Raw genomic sequence first — 18796 nt, forward strand, 5'->3', positions numbered from 1 at the left:
CTGGTGGTCCCCTGCCATAAACAAACTGTACAACAGAAGGAAGAAACTGTTGCAAAAGAGAGTAAAATCCCATGAGTGGAGGAGCTCCCTGGTCAGCCTCAGTAAGAAGCTGCAATCCCTGATAAAATCCTCCAAAGCAAGTTACAAAAACAAAATCCCCACTGATTCTAATGACAACCACAAAGCATTCTATAGCTATGTCAAGAATCTAATTGGCAACACTCAGATCTGCTCTGAGTTACAGCACAATGGCACTAAATATACAAATCCAACTGATATTGCCAACATCCTGGCAGATAGGATCAGTGCCAACTTTGCCCCCCTCTCACCCATGAAAGAGCCCAACTCTATACTGGAAGAATGCAAAGTTGCTGTCATCATGGCTGCACAGGTAAAAAACACTCTCCAAAGCCAGGAACACAGCATCCATGGAACCAGGCAACATCCCAGGCTGCGTTCTACACGAACAATAGAACAAACTGGCACCACACCTAAGTACCATGTTCAATCAAAGCCTCACCTTAGGCTTTGTGCCTGCTGAATGGCGCACAGTGGCGCTTATCCCATTACACAAGGGAGGAGCCACCATGGACCCTGGGAACTAGTGCCCCATTAGCTTGATGAGCCTGGTCTGCAAGGCCATGGAACATATCATCATGGAACTTATAAACAAAGACATTTGTAATCTCAAAACTCTGGACCACAACCAGTTTGGGTTTGTAAAAGGCAGATCATGTCTCCTAAACCTAAAAGACTTCTTTGAAGCAGTCACCAAAGCTGTAGACAAGGGTAAGGTGATTGACACAACCTATCCAAATCTTGCCAAGGCTTCACCACCATACCCCACTCTGGAATTATAGATAAACTTACTAAACTAGGTATAAATCCCTATGTATGATGGGTTGCCAACTGGCTCACTGACAGAACCCACACTGTGAAAGTAGCAGACTCCAAATCTGACTTCAGACCAGTGACAAGTGGAGTACCACAGGGTTCAGTCCTGTGTTCTGTCATGTTTGCTATCTACTTCCCTGAAGTGCAGGGTAACACAGAAAGTCTTTGGATAATGAAGTTCCCAGATGACTTCAAACTAGGAGCCATAATCGAAACTACTAACGATGTGGACATCCTACAAAAGGACCTCACTGAGACAGATGCCTGATGTCAAAGCCATGGCCTCAAGCTCAATGCCAGAAAGTGCATTGTAATCCCCTTTGGTAAAAACTCTGTACCCATGAACTACAACATAAGCAGTAGTATACTTAACACTGAAAGTGTGATAAGAGACCTTGGGACACAGGTGAAAAGTAGTCTCTCCTTTGATAATCACATTGCCACAGTAGTCAGGAAATCATTCTATGTGGCACACCTCATCACAAAAGGTTTCTCATGCAGAAAAAAAGAGGTCATTGTTCCCCTCTACTCATCACTCATTAGATCCATTAAACAGTACAATGCCCCTTTTGGCATGTACCTCACAAGACATCTACAACAACTGGAAAGCCCACAGAAATACCTCACAAAGAGGATTACCGGCCTCAAATACATGCCCTACACAGACCGTATCAAAACACTCCAACTTTACTGTGTCGCATATCACCTACTGAGAGGTGATCTCTGCCTAACATACAAAGCTATGTCAAACACAGAGCTGTTGGACATGCTCCACTTAAAGAAATCCCAATCCCTCTGAGCTTCGGCCCCAAAACCCAGACCGAAATACAAAAGGAGGGGGTGTATCCATTTTCATAAAGGATACTCACACCTCCAGGTTAGTGGCACAGCATGAGGCCTCGGAGACCATCAAAGTGCAACTAACAGTGGGCAAAGCTGCTTATCAGATCATAGCCTGCTACAGATCCCCTACCTTGTCTCAGGACCCTCACTCAGCATTCCTGAGAACACTGGAAAATATAAAGTTCCTACCAAACACCATGATATTAGGAGATTTCAACTACCCAAACATTGACTGGGAGAATTACTCAAGTACAAACCCCTTTTCCCAATGCTTCCTAGAGTTTATAAACTCAAACACCCTGGAACAGCTGGTCACCATGCCCACTAGAGGTGACAACATACTGGACCTGATCATCACCAACATGGGAGATCAGTGTTCCACACCAGAGGTAAACCCCTTGCTGTTAAGATCAGATCATAAAGTAATCACACTGGACATCCACATCCCGACCCCTCCCCCAGTCAAGGAAACCACTGTGAAAAACTTTTCTAAAGCAAACTTCACACTTCTCAAGACCAAAGTGGAAAGTTTCAAAGCCCCCTTGCTACAGGATAATGCTATCCAATCCGCAGAATCCTTTACAAGTGCATTCTATGAGCATCGGCAGGGATGCATAGATCGAGCCATCCCAAGTAAAACCAAGACTCACTCCTCCAAAAAGAGGAAACCAGTCTGGTGGTCCCCAGCCATAAATAAGCTATACAACAGAAGGAGGAAACTACTACATGATAAAGCAAAATTCCAAAAAGGAAAGGCATCACTGATCATTATTAGCAAGAAACTAAGATCACTCATAAAATCATCCAAGGCCAGTTTCTAAAGAAAAATTGCCATGGAATCTAAAGATAACCACAAAGCCTTCTTTAGCTATATCAAAAATTTAGGTGGCAACTCTCAGATATGCTCTGAGCTACTGCAAAATGGCAAAAAATACACTAGACCAACTGACATTGCCAACATCCTGGTGGGCAAGTTCAGTGCAATCTTCACCCCCCCCCTCACCCCCAAAAGGGCCCGTGTCCATCCCAGAAGAATGAAGAGCCCCAGACATCATGGACATGCAGGTAAATACAGCCCTCTCCAAAGCTAAGAACACAGCATCAATGGGACTGGATGGTGTCCCAGACTGCATCTTACACGAGCTCCAAAAGAAACTAAACACTCACCTAAATCGACTGTTCAGACTCAGTCTTACCACAGGCTATGTACCCAAAGAATGCCGTACAGTAACAGTTATCCCACTCCACAAAGGTGGTGGCACAACAGAACCTGGGAACTATCGCCCTATAAGCCTGACCAGCCTGGTCTGCAAAGCTATGGAGCGAATTATCATGGAACTCATAAACAGAGACATTGGGAACCTCCAGACACTGGACCCTACCCAATTTGTCTTTGTTAAAGGCAGGTCCTGCCTCTTAAACCTGATTGACTTCTTTGAAACAGTTACCAAGGCCATAGATGAAGGGAAGGTAGTCCACACAGCCTACCTGAACCTCGCTAAGGCCTTCAACACCATTCACCACTCTGGCATCATAGACAAGCTTGCCAGCTTGAACATTAACCCCTATGTCATGAGATGGGTGGCCATCTGGCTCATGGATAGAACACACATGGTCAGAGTTGCGGGTGCCATGTCCAACTCTAAAACAGTCACAAGTGGTGTCCCACAGGGCTCGGTCCTGGGACCCCTCCTGTTCAGTATATACTTCTCTGAGGTACAGGCAAGCATGGGAGGACTATGGCTGATCAAGTTCGCAGATGACTGCAAACTGGGGGCCATAATCAACTCTCTGGCTGACACAGACATCCTCCAGAAGGGTCTTACAGAGACAGATACCTGGTGTCAAAACCATGGCCTCAAGCTGAATGCTAAAAAATGCATAGTCATCCCCTTTGGAAAAAACAAAGTGCCCATGAATTACCACATAGGTGGTAATCCACTAGGTATGGAAAATGTAATTAGGGACCTGGGGACCCAGGTAGATAGTAACCTCTCCTTTGATAATCACATTGCCAAAGTGGTTAGAAATTCCTTCTATGTAGCCCACCTAATCAGAAAGGGTCCACCTCTAGATCAAGAGAGGTCATTGTGTCCCTCTACTCATCACTCATTAGGCCCATAATAGAGTACAATGCCCCATTTGGTATGTACCTTAATTGGCACATGCAACAGCTGGAAAGACCACAGAAGTACCTCACCAAGGGGATCATGGGCCTCAAAGAGATGCCCTATGCAGCTCGACTAAAGAAACTCCAGCTCTACTCTGTTGCTTACTGCCTGCTCAGAGGTGATCTATGCCTGACATATAAGGCCATGTCCAACCCAGAATTAATGGATATGCTCCACCTCAAGAAAACCAAATCTCTTAGATCCACATGCTCCAGTGGATTAAACCTCAGCACAGCAATAAACAGGATGTGCTGGAGGGATAGATTCCTGTCCCAGAAACTTCCATCGCTCTGGAATAGAATCCCAGTTTATGTTAGGCAGAGCCCCTCGCTCACTCTCTTCAAAAGGAATCTTGATGAGTGGATGGGAAATCGTAAATTTACCCCTGGGATCACTTCAGTGGCCCTGCTAGATAGAGGCCCAGGAAACTAATTTAAAAGGGAGGCGAAAGCCAACACATTCTGGCTAGGCTTATAAATGCCCTTGGACAGATAGCCTAGTAGCTACCTATGAACCTATGAACCTATATGTTCTAGGGACCTAAACCTTGTCAGCACAATAAACAGAACATGCTGGAGGGATAGATTCCTGTCCCAGAGACTTCCCATACTCTAGAATAAACTACCTATCTATATCAAACAAAGCTCTTCATTAGCACTCTTCAAGAAAAATCTTGATGATTGGATGGAAAATAGGAAATTCACCCTGGGGATCACTTCTGTGTCTCTGCTTGACAGTGGCACAGGAAAATACATTTCTTAGGTGGCAAAAGCCAGGGTACCTTTTTGGCTGGGCTTGTATAGGCCCCAGGGCCAATAGCCTAGTACCTACCTATGAACCATGAACCATTAAGCCTTGCCTAAAAAAAGTAATATAGGGGACAGCAAGAGCCTTGGCCAGTGTTCAGAAGCATAGGGGCGACAGGTGCAAACCATCTGTAGCGAAGCAATGAAGCTTGTCTATCATGTCATCACAGGCAGAAAGAGACTGGATCCCCTTTGAATGACACCAGAAGCTCAGCCAAATGTTGAAGTTTATCGTCTTTCTGTTATATTGCAGTACCATGTAGGTGAAGATAAGATGCTACTCAAGGTCAGGGTCATACCAGCCTGGGCTACATGATCATAGAGCTAATATATATCTCTTGTCATGTTGTCCTGGGAAGTATGTCTCAGATCATTCACAGTGACATGTACAAAGAACACGTCATATATGTACCTGTTCTGGAGTGAAGTAAGTGCTTGTGTTATGTGGTGGATCATAGCACCTGACAGACAATTGACAGTAACCTTCCCCTTGTGCAGCTGAGTGACTGGAACATCTGAGTGCCTGACTATGAAGTCACCTATTACTAGTGTGTTGGGTATGTTGCTTTGCCTGAGGGCCTGTTGTGAGGCACACTGCTTTGGTGTATTATGTGTTTTCTGGCGTGTGCTTGGAGGTGTATGTTGCTTGCATGTCTGCTTAGGAGGACACTCTCTCTTTTTCAGATTAATATTTGTATTCTCCGAGTATGGTAATGTGTATTTATGTGTGTGTTTTGATGGTGCTTATATTGTAGGTCTATGTGAGACAGTTGGTGTTGTGGTTGTATGACCCTACTCCTCCTGACTGTATTGTCCAGTATTGGGTTGACAGAGCTTAGCCACCGGTTTTACCATGTGTGTGCCAGCATGTGGTTTATCAACCCATATATGATATGGTCATGGCCTATGCATAAAATACACTCACAATACACCTAGTATGATAAGCCTGCTGAGGTTAGCAAATGTGAAAAAACCTTTGGGCAAACTGGCAGCAAGTAATGACTGTATTGCACCCTGTAACTCCATATTGCTTGCTGAAGTGTAAAGACGTACTTAGTTTGAATTAAGAACCCCACACTTGCCAACTGTGGTTGTGTGTGTGTGTGTGTTTGTGTGTGTGTGTGTGTGTGTGTGTGTGTGTGTGTGTGTGTGTGTGTGTGTGTGTGTGTGTGTGTGTGTGTCTGTCTGTCTCTCCCTGGGGAGAGAGCAACCTTTTTGGAGACTACTCACACCCCTTAAAAGTGGTATACTCATCTTTGTCAAGTCTGATGATGTCACCACCCTACAAATATACCTGTGGAAAGGAAAAATCCCAGTAATGTGTATACTGCGTCGTGTAAATGCGCACTGCTGTAATAAAATAATGTAGTTAGGTAGGGGTTCGAATCCTGCACTTGCCAACTGGGTGTGTGAGTGTGTGTGTCTCCCTGGGGAAGAGCAACCTTTCTGGAGACTACTCACACCCCTTTAAAGTGGTATACTCATCTCTGTCAAGTCTGATGATGTCACCATCCTACAAATATACCTGTGGAAAGGTGAAATCCCAATAATGTGTATAGTGCATCGTGTAAATGCATACTGCTGTAGTATCATAATGTAGTTAGAAAGGAGTTTGAATCTCACACTTGCTGACTGTGTGTATCAGGTTTGTGACACCATTGGTCAATGTGGAGTGGGTTTTGATTTTTCTAGTGTATGACATATAACAATGACAACTGTATGTGCATTACACATGTAAGGTAGCTGTGGGGCAAATCCATATATATACATGTGACCTCAATTATTTCATAGGTGGGTACTCTGCTCTCTCCATAAATGCATCTGTTATCATTGCCAGAGCATGCTGGCATTTTCCAGACCTTAGGTCACTTCTGTATGCTTGTGACAAGCTTAGCTACTGCAGTGATCCCTGGACTACGTCTTCTGTTTCACATCCACTCATCACGGTTTCTGTTGAAGAGTGTGAGTGAGGGTTTATGCTTGAGGTATATTTGAAACCTGTTCCAAAGCAAGCAAAGTCTGGCAAAGATGACTAATCATTATAGGTGTGCAACAACCTCTGTGGATCTGCATACAAACCCTTTATTGTTTATGTGCTCCACACAGGGATTTCCAAAACCCTTTGGTAATGTGATTATCAAAGGAGAGATGACTAAACACATGGCTCTATGTATACATTAGTACCTGTTCCACATTTTGGGGGCTACTACTTATGTGGTACTCTGGGGATACTTTCTTTTCTAAAAGTGGATAACTATGCTTTCTTTGACTTATAGCTTTACAGCATGAGTTTGATACCAGGTATCTGTCCTTATGATACCCTTTTGGAGGATGTGTGTGTCATCCGGAGAATAAAGTATAGCCCACAGTATGCATTTTCATCAAATGTGGGCAGACATATCCCTACTGTGTTTGCTTGTACCTAAAAAAGCTATATGCCAAAAAGGAGTGGTCCCAGGACTGAGTGCAGGTGAATACCACTTGTTACTGGCATAGAATAGTACATGGAGGCTGCAAATGTTACTGTGTGCCCTACATCTGTGCGTCAGTTGTCAATCCATCATCTAACAATCGTTTATGGTCAGTCTGTTGAGGTTATGTATAATACCAGAATGTGGGATGGGTATGAATTGCTGATGAGCTATAACTTGGCTGTGTGGACCTCCCCTCCCTCACCTATAGCCTTGTTAACTGGCTTGAAGTCTACTAGGTGTAGGAGCCATGATCTGGCCTTTAGAGAACCTAAGTGGGTATGGTGCAGTGTTTGCAGGTTCATAATGTCTCTGTTAATGAGTTCCATAATGATGTGCTCCATAGCCTTCCAGATAAAATTTGTCTGGCTTATAGGGTGAGAGTTTCCAGGATCTGTTGTAGCTCTACCCTTAATCAATTTATGTTAACATTTGCACTGGGTGTGACGAGGGTGGACAGGTTTAGGAATAAGTATATTAGAGGGTTAGCCCAGGTTTGAAGGTTAGTAGACCAAGCCAGATAGGCAGGATTAAGTTGGTTTGTGCATGTGCTGAGGATGGATGCAGAGTATATTGTGAAATAGATGCTAAGGATGAAGCCGCCAGGTTACAGGAAAAGAGGAATGCCTAAGAGGTTTATGGCTGTGGTGAGAGAGGACATGAGGGTGGATGGTGTGACAGTGCAAGATGCAGAGGGTTGGAAGAAATAGAAACAGATGATCTACTGTGGTGACCCCTAATGGGAGCATCTGAAAGGAGAAGAAGAAGAAGACGTTGCAGCTCAACCCTTGTGGACTGTGAACACCATTAATGTAGGTCATTCCACAAGTATGTAACCTGTACAGAGGTTGCATCTGGACAGAGTGTTTAGGTGAGTGGTGACTTCATATGTCAGCTTGTGTATGACACAGCCAGGACACTGTCCAGTACCATTGCCACTGTGGTTTGGACTTTGGTAAAGAGATATTTTAACTAGAGTGTCTGTGAATCATCAGGTTTTACATTCTTCAGGTCTGGAAATGTGGCCCTTGTGTAATGACCGGGTGGTGAAATCCACATTCAAACTGTCTGACAAGAAATTGGTAATGTCAGTCAGATAAGTGTACTTTGTGATCATTTACATTAACTGTGACCCGATCTGCCATTTTCCCTGTAGATTATAAACAACACTAAAGAAAGTTTTAGTGTTGTCTTTGGAATCCTTGCCATTTTGTATTTTGAAGCTTGCCTTGTATGTTTATTGTGGGATTCTATTTTCCCAATGATACTGACCAGAGAGGTTATCCCTTCTTGGTATGTAACTCTTTTTTGGTACAACTTCACACCTTTATTATATATTTAGTTTATGGCAGGGGTCCATGAGACTAATGCACTTTTACTGTATAAGTGAGAATTTCTTGTGTTTGTGATAGCACGGTCCATGCAACCCTGTAAGTGAACAGTGTGCATTACTAAAGGATTATGCAGCTGGGACAGTGTTAACCTTAGTAATGCAAACCAATGACAGATAGCAACAACAGCATCACCCACAACACAGTGTCAACCTGTGTCATACACACACATGCGTACTCAAGTTCCAAAATGTGTGTAGTTCAATGCATACTGGCCACCAATAGAAACTATGGAGTGTTAACACTGGCCAATACAGGGCATGTTATCCTGCCCATGTGTCCAATATGCATGTACATGCAGACAATGCACCTCCACCATGTTCACAAATGGACCCCTGCAAACCTGTGTTGCACACACCCCACACTTCCTGTCCACTGTATAATGCATGCTGACACAACTACACACATCTGCCAAGTGGCACATGGGCAAGCAAAACACAATTGGAATAAACACTGGTGAAAACAATACAACATTGCTAATTACAGCTTTAATGCATCATGCCTGCTCAGCTACACCTTCAAGCATATCATTACACTTTACTGCTGCCAACATGCTATACATCCAAACATTGTTATACTTTATTAAAGTCACCCTGTGCATCAGCACCATGCTAGCCTGTTCCTGCATCAATGTTACAGATGACAGGAGGTGGCACAGGTTTCATCATATGCACAGGGTGTGTTGTTGGTTTGCCAGATGTCCACAGCGACCTCCAGCTGGTGATGTTGTTGGCATATGTCCACATCGATATCTCAACCATCCCACAGTGTCCTGACACATGGACATGACATTGTGGAGGACATCCAATGTTTCACCCCAACGTCTATCAATGACCTCAGTGTAGTTATGTATGGCAACTGCAAGGTCACAGATACTGTCATTTACAGAGGTGTTATGAGCATTCTGTTCCCTTAGTTCCTGTCTGGTGTACCTCTCCATTCATGTCTGTGCCTCCATGACAGCCTGGAACATGCGTGTGGTTGAAAGAGGTGTGGCACGTCTGCCACTGGCAGGGGCATGATGATCAGCAGTGCTCTGACGAGAACCCCTGGTCATCTGCCTATGTGGTACCATTCCAGACATCTGGCTATGGCTGCTGTGTCCTGATACATGTGCCATAGATACCACACTGTCCTGACCAGTGCCAACCGTACACTGTCCCTCAGCTAAGGGCAATGGTGATGATGGCTGTACAGGCAGTATGACTGTGTGCATGGATCGGGGTGGAGACTTGTGTACTGTCAATTGGTGGCCCAACAACAGACCCTGACAAACCTGCCTGTGCCTCAACACACCTATCCTCATCATCACTGTCTGTCTCAGTGGCATCAGGTTCACTGCTGTACTGAACCAGCCCCACTTCAGCACCTGTGAAAGGAAAACAGGAAACACACTTAAGACCTGAACATGACTTCAGACCACATGCACACATGCACACATGTGCACATGCACACATGCATACATGCACACATGCACACATGCACATGCACACATGCAGACATGCGCACATGCTCACATGCACACATGTGCACATGCACACATGCACACATGCACACACACAAAAATACACTCCTCACTAAAGCAGACACACACAACACCAGCCATCTCAGAATCAACACAATAGCAGGTGATGGTGGGGTACAGTATCACAAGCAAAACAGTCATATCACACATGTCAGCATGCAGGACATGTGTTGTTCAACTGCATGCAGTGCAAGTGTAGACAGTCCTTGTTACTAACAGTATACATGGCTTTGATGCATGTGTTTTGTTATTAGGTGATGGACCTCCCCCTGGAACACAATGCATACATGGACACAACATTGCTGTGCAGGTATTCATAACCCTGTAATGTACTGTGCACCATAACTCACAGGTGTACATACCATTGCTGGATGTGTATCTGTGTGTCAGACAGGTATCCAATGCTGATTACAACCTCTGTGTCTTTAGCAAATAATTGTGGACACATTTTTAGCACATGCATGATGAGTATTCACACATCATCAGTGGTGCATGGATAATTGATGGAATATTATCCAGCCACATACCCAATGTACGGTACTTATGGTGAGTGTAGATCATATTGTGGACATGTCAGTCTCATCCATGACATGGCAAGCTAAAATACAACTGCATATTTAAACACTACACAAACCCAATGTGTGTCATATGACCTAGCCACTCAATAGCATCACAAGACATATATGTGTCAGTTGTGCAAATGGTGATTGGTATGCATATTGTTGTGCATATGTGTCCACACACGCAACATTAAGGTGTATAACAATGAAAGCTATGTGTAGTACTGTGGTTACAATAACTGGATGGGGTATAGTACCATAGGCCATCATCATGAAGTATCATGTGGTCACTCAAGGCTACAAATGTTTCCCAAACCAGCACTAATCATGCTGTGCCAGAACTGTACTACCTTGGCTACATTCATCATTTAACAACCAGTTATTACGTGAGTTTGTAAGGAGGCCAATAAGGAGCATTCCCTGACATGAATGTGTAGTGCGTTGCAGAGTGTTTAAATGCCCATGATAGGCTTCTACCACTCAGGTATATTATGTGTAATGTGTGGATGAGATTTTGGATACTGGAGTGTGTCTTTACAGAGGGTTTGGGAATCCTTTATGTGTAGCATGTTAAAATGCTCTGTGTATGACATAGATGTGTATGTTATGTGCATGTTGAGTATCAACTGTGCCTATCCAGTTGTCACTACAGTCTAGCCACATTTGTTTGAGATGGTCTGGGTATTGCATGTGTTTGAGGCAGCTAATCACATTAGTGAGATGTGCGTGCTCTTACACCAAACATGCACAGCATGCATTATGGGTAGGTGTGTTACATGTGTACATGGCCTACACCTTAACTATGACATGCACTTTTTATTAACAATTATAAATGTAGAACACACACACCAGCCTCTGTCCGTTGCCTTGCTGTCACCCCAGAGGTACCTACATAGAGATGAGACAGTTTGTCAGTGGCCACAACTGTGGCATTGCTACTGTGTGTTTGCAATCTTACAGTACAACAACAGTTTACACTCACAGGGCTACAGATTATGTTCCAAATGATCAGTATTGCACAACAGCAGGCTGCACATCTTTGAACGACACACTCCACATCTCACATATGCATGATCTACCAATACAGATAACATTAGTCTACAGATATGCCATGTTACCTGCATGCTCCATGTGTGCTTGCTGGGTGGCTCCAACCTCCATCATGGTGTATGTCTGCTGCTGTTATTGTTGGGCAGGTGCCACCAGGCTCAGGAGCAGCTCCTCCACTCTGGTGAGGGGGGGATGGATATTAACACTACCTTCTGTTGCAAGGTGTTGTCTACTCACATCAGCAGCACGCTATCGGACATGTCTGAGAAGATCACTGCAGTGGTGGTGTACCTGCTCATAAGTCCAGTTATGCAGGCCTACCTCAATTACACTGTGGACAACATCTTGCCACATTGCAGTACGCTCTTGCTGGTCCTGGCTGGTTATTGAGAACATGAGACAGTAGTGCTAAATCATACTGCTATTAATTATATCATCTTCAGCACTACTGTAACTGGGGTTCCTGCGATGGGCCATGATCCCTGGAAAACATAAATACAAAAATATGTCTGAGCAAGTCATATGGCACATTTAACATTATACAGTACAGATATCACTGTACTGCCATATATAGCAACCAATAAGCTAACCGAGAGTGAAACACTGCAACTGCCACTTATCACTGCTCACCCCACAACTGATTGAAAGTGCATTACTCATTCTCTGTCTAATGAACCATGTACTGCACAGCAACAAAATAAAATCACTATATAAGACTATACAAGAGTACCTGGCACACTGTATGCAACACGATGCACCACCTAGCCACAGCAGATATACATCAAGCTAATGTGTAAAGAAATATATCATCCATCACAATCAGTGTAAGGTCCAGTAAATGTATTACTATTATACCACACAACTTGTTAATGGCAAACCCGTGGCCAAAATATGTGCACAATTGGGAATACAGGTCGCATACTGCTGTTGTACACTATGAATGTTGCTAGATACGCAGTTATATGTTTTACAACACATATGTCAAAGGGCATGTTACTGACATACGCACACACACATCAGACATAATTACAGGACACAAAGGTATGGCAACCCAGATAAGCTTTCAGTGTGTACTATACAGTACTGTGTGTCAGTACTTACACAACCTTAATCTTGAGAAATGTAATCTGTGATGAATACAGGACCCACACAAAACAGTGGATGCAAGCAATGTGGACATACACCATACTTTGCTGTACAGGCCCAGAGCTTCAAGTAGTACTACAGTACACACAGGATTTGGATTCAACATCGGTACCAATCAATAATCATAGATGTAGTGCTTTAGCCTCCAGTGATACACCCTAGTTAAAACCAAGGGACTTAATCACACTGTATGCAATAGCACTTATTCTGCCTAGCATCAGGATACACAGCTTTTGCTAGGATCAAAGCAAGGACCCATAATACCATGACATAAACAGTTTCCCACTAAGCTATCCCATAGATGCATATCTTTGACGTATTCACAAATATATTTACCATCACAGTCAGTCAGCAGTACAGAGAATCTATTGCAACAAGTAGATGTAGGTGCGTATGAGTATATATAACTATATATATATATATATATATATATATATATATATATATATATACATATATATATACACATCCACTGGTCTACATATACATATATATGTAGGCACATATACATTTCATCTTTCATAGTGAGAATATCAATTATACAAAGGATGTAAGGTGTACAGTAATGTAATAAAATCACACAGTCTTGGGATAAATGCATTGAAGGTGTTCACAGCTCAGGTAGCTTTAGTAGACCTTACTGGCTTCAACATTGCAAACTGAACATACCACCCACAGTGTTTAACCATCACATGTCATATAAAAGCACTGCATGCTGTCTTGTTTATCACACACTAAAACCTACATGCAAATATGCGCATGCTAACCTTCACCAACATATATATCTCCACCCTTCACAAACAGTTGCAATATGTCCCCTGCTCTATGCACATATACAGATGTGAATATATCTGACACATATGTATTTCTCCGTATGTGTGTGGCATACACACACAAGGACCATACTGTTGTAAGTCCCTGGACTTCACAGCTGAACTGTTGGGCCTTGCTGCAGCACAAACAGGTGTCACATATGAACACACACTAACATTAGGGGGGTATATATGGCTACAGATGCTAGATAAGCATACTAGACTGCTACAGCAGTTGCCAGTGCTAAGCTACACTTTAATATGACTATCATGCATGTGTGTTCTCCCACACCCATGTTTATATAATGTCAGCGCTAATCCCCCAACAGCCATTTGCCACACTACTGTACAGAACACAGATAACATGGATCAGATCTTTGACATTTAATGCTGAGCTACACATTTCACAGGTACGTCCCACTGCCCACAGGTACACACAGTATTGTCCATAGCAGTAGTTAAGCAGAACATCTGTGCATAAAGAAGTACTGCTGCCACATATGAATGGTTCACATTATGTAGACTATTCTTCAATAACATCTACTACATGCCAGTAAATACATATGTGTCACATACCTTTCCTTTGTATGATTTGGTAATATTTCTATTTCTTTTTCCTTTTCTCTGTCTCTCTCTCTCTCTCTGTCAGTCTCTGCAATAGAGTGATTGAGTTTGCTGGCAGAGATTGCAGCCTGCTTTTGTAGGAATTTGCACATGAGCATGTGATGGCCTCTGCACCAGTTAATGGCCATCATTTGCTAATTGCATGCAGCCTGCTGTGTAGTAATTGCAGTAATCACTGTCATAGCAACCTAGTACTATAAATTGCTAACTCATGTAGGCGTGGCCCTTTCAGCTTTCCAAGATGGAGATCATCCTTGTTTGCTGTAGACATCATTGTTTAAGACAGAAGTTTGGTATAGTTCTTATATCAGAAGCCAGGGGTGTAGCCAGAGATTTACAGTTTGTACTCAGACCTAATGTTGCTGCTTCCAGTACCCACTTGTCAGTATAGAAATTTACTCACCCCTCCAAATGCTACCCCAAGATACATGGAAAGATGTACTTTCTTTTCAACTGTTACAATTAACTGCCGTACAAAGCTAGTTATTGAAATGTATTCCTTTGGCACAAGAATTGTTTGTGAACTGCTATACTGTGAATATTCATTTACTCAGTTCTAAATGGTTTGTCCTTTTTTAGTGTTGACATTAGCACAAGCTGCTCAGAAAATCTGGACACATTTCAGTACTGTGAGTATGCTTACCTACATCCTTGGTAGACCCTGCACACACAGGTATAATTTACATTTGGGTAGGGTTGCAGAAGTACAGAGAGCATAAGTACTATTGTATGGATTTTATCTTGCTGGACTTACAGGGTTGCTGTGTACATGTTAGTTTATCAAGGCAAGTAGTCTGTCTGTGTAACTCCCAACTGTGGACCTATCCACACGATAGCCAGAGAAGAGCCTGTGATTTTTTGTCTGTGCACCACACATGTCTTTTCAGCAATAGAACAATGGCATTCTTACAGTTGGTTGCTACCAGTACATAGCTACATCCATTTGTATTTCAGTGTTGTATTCCTACATAAGGGTATGCTTCCAAAACTCCTTCCAAAGCTATTTGCACAGTGTGTAACAGCAGAAAGGCTGATATGCCTCTGTGTTTCTGCCTCTGCCAGACCTCTCAACCACTCAGGTACATATTTGAACAGACACAGGGAAAAGTAAAGAGAAATTCAGGGACACCTTTAAAATATTAGTGCCATTAAGTTGAGACATTGAGAGAATCAGAGCATATGAATGAATACACCTTTTCTGAAGTAAAAGAAGTTTCTAACTCTTAATTATTGTCATTATTCATTAAGTGTAATTCACCACCTTTCTGGACAAAGTCAGTAGTTTTCAGAGGGATTCAGAGGGACTGAGCTAAAATTTGTTTCAAAATCAGGGACATCCCTGAAAATTAGGTACAGTTGGGAGGTATGGCCTCTGCCCTAAACAGATATGCCAGTGTTTGTCCTGCTGTGATACTGTGTGGGGTTGTAAAGTGATGGTGTAACATTATTTCCTGCTAGAATGGTTGCTTCTCTTATCACAGTCATGTAATGTAATCCCACAACAACTGTTGGTCAACATCCACAGAACAAGTTGTGTGGTATGGTATTCCTATTTTTCCTTTACATTCACTCATTCTGATGCATGATATATGCATTTAAGCACCAGCTTGATATATAGCTACCGTGGCTTAGTTGTACTTCATGTTGTGTAGTGGGTGCAAGGTCTGGGGTTTGAGTCTTGCAGAGGTGTTGTATTTTGCTCCTGAGCAGAACAAGGGCCTTCACATACAGAGTGACTAAGGCACTTTTAAGCAGTTGTAAGCAGGTTTGTGCAGGTTTGCACATTGCTGCGCATTGCTTAGCCAAGTGCAAACACACGTAAACCTGCTCACTACTGCTTAATAGTGCTTATTCCCGCTAACCTCCACGCTCATTTCTTTGAAAGAAAAAAAAATGGGGAGATAGGAAAGTGGTGAAAAAGGGGCACAACGAGGGAAAGACAGTATGGAAAATAGCTTGGCATGTGCAGAATGGGTATAGGGAGGGTCCATGGCTGCCCATTTCTTCAACAGCAATAGCTGTGCATATGCAATAAATTTGAAGGTAGATATGAAACCTTCAACCCCTGAGAGAGGGGTGAGGACAACAAAGTATGTTGTAATGCCAATTAAATAACATTTCATGTGTCCAGTGGGCATGTGTGCAAAATGGGCAACTATGTATGGGGCGTAATTTTTTTTTTTTTTTTGGGAGCAGATTGCCCTTTTTTTTTTAGGTGAGAGTGGAATGTGGGGTAGGGGAAGTAGGTATATTTGGGGAGGTAGGTTGGGGAGGTAAACAGACAAGACAAACAAGACACATACAGGGGGCGGCATTTGACACATGTGGTGGGTGAACACCTTTGACGGGGAGGGATGTTTGGAAATCACAAGCCCATGAGCCCCCAGATGGAAACAGTGGGACTGAGGTTCCCACCCATGGGCACTCACCACTGCACCTTCATGGCCCAGAGGGTGGCTATGCTGGGGGCTGTGTAGGAGGGGCAGGCTGACCCGGGAGTTTTGCCACTTGGGCCTCAAGCTGGCATAGAAGGTCTGCAACAGAACATTCAATCTCTCTACACACCACAGCCCAGACCGTTCGAAGGGTGATAGGTGCCCCTCCTCCACCCACGCTTGCATGGGGGGGGGCGAGCCCCATCCCCTGCATCCCTTCCACCTGAAGGTGGCACAGGGCCAATGGAGGAGGAGGTCCCAGGCTGGGCACCAGATCTGCTGGTGCTAGGTGCTGAGGTGGGACAGGTGGATCCGCTGGGACTGGCCTTTCCATACGAACTATGTTTTGGAGAGTTTAATAAAGATATGGGTTAGTAACAGTCAACAGCATTCCCAATTAGTTATAACAGCATGCAGAATTATTCCCATTAACCCAACACACCAGATTTTCAACAGTTGAAAAGCAAGCATAACACATGCATATATAGAACAATAGTGGACATTACAACAGCATGCAGGTTGAATTGATGGCAACAGGCCACCAATATTGTGGTATTTTAAAAGGGCACATGCATAGAAATAAATGCAAATATTTATAAACCAATAGGACATATGTCCCATCAAATGTTTTGAGATTAGACTGAGGCATGGAATTGCATTTTTTATGCACATACAGTACGGTCAAAAAAGATAGCTCAATTAACAACTTATATATCTTCTAGTTTTCAATACATTCCTATTAACTGCAGTTATATGTCCCTTACATGTATTATTACACTACCCAATGTCCTTATATTGTGCAATTGGATTTTGCTAGATCATTATATACATGAGCTGTATCTTACATACAAACTGTCCAAGATGCAGATGTTACTGCAACATATTTTGAGATTTGCTCACACACACTACTGCTAAGATGGTACACTGACAGCTCTACTTTCATATAATAATCTAGATATGTTCAGGTGAAAGTATCAGTTATATGTTAACAGCTCCCTACATTTCTGGCAGCATACTGACATTTCTGGGGAACACAATACCAAGATACTCATGTGCCAGATTAACCTGTACATGCTGGGCATGAACCAACAGTTGAGGCCTGTAGATATGCATAAAAGCTACTGGCACTCCCTTCATCCAAATTATATGGGCCTACCCAAGTGTGGGTTGACACTGCTAAATACAACACTACTATTTGTAGAATGCAACTGTACAACAACATATCAAAGAAAATGACACAGATGCACTCTAGGAATTATACATTTATTAAAGGATTATTACACCTTTATTTATTGGGTTAAAACACTTTTTGAAGGCTCTCTCATTTATTTTATATAACAGTACATGCAGAATAATTACTAACCTGCCTGATGATGCAGCCTTTGCAGCCTATCTTCATGGGCTTGCTGGTTCATAGCCCGGACACCTGCAGCTGTGAAGTAAATGCAGTGATATTGAGACATACCTATCCATAGTATAGACAAGCATAGCAATTCTTAGCTACTTAATACAATGGCTACTTACTCAGTACTGGGCATTAAGCATCGCACAGGATTTCTGGATCCACTGGTCGAGTTGATCCTCCCTATGTTGCTTCAGGTCAGAATAATGGTGCCTGACCTGCTCATCAGTCCGAGGAACACCAGTGGCACTGGTGAGATCACGAGCAAGACTGTTCCAGGCCTCCGTTTTATATTGGGTACCCTGGTACTGGCCCTGCAGGAGTCTTTCCTCATGATTGTGGACAAGGAGCCAAACCATTACGCTGGACTCCTCAATGCCCTAGCTTTGCACTCTAAATCAAGTGCCTTCTTCAACACCGGCCATGCTGACTGCAGAAGGAAGCTACAACTAGTTATAGCAAATATATCTGCCTGTGGAGCTTAAATATGCCTCATTTCCCACACTTATTTGTGATTGGCCAGTTTTGGAAAAACTCAGCTGTAGGCACGCCTGCTTAGCTGATGTTGGCAGTGTTTAAAATTCCTTTGATAGATATGTGTCTGTTGAAAGTGCATGTTTATGAAATGTTGTCATGGCTTAGTGGTTAAGTACTGTGACTATACTA

This window comes from Protopterus annectens, chromosome 4.part1, assembly GCF_019279795.1.
Source record: "Protopterus annectens isolate FY-2018-M chromosome 4.part1, PAN1.0, whole genome shotgun sequence".
In the NCBI taxonomy this organism is placed as follows: Eukaryota; Metazoa; Chordata; order Ceratodontiformes; family Protopteridae; genus Protopterus; species Protopterus annectens.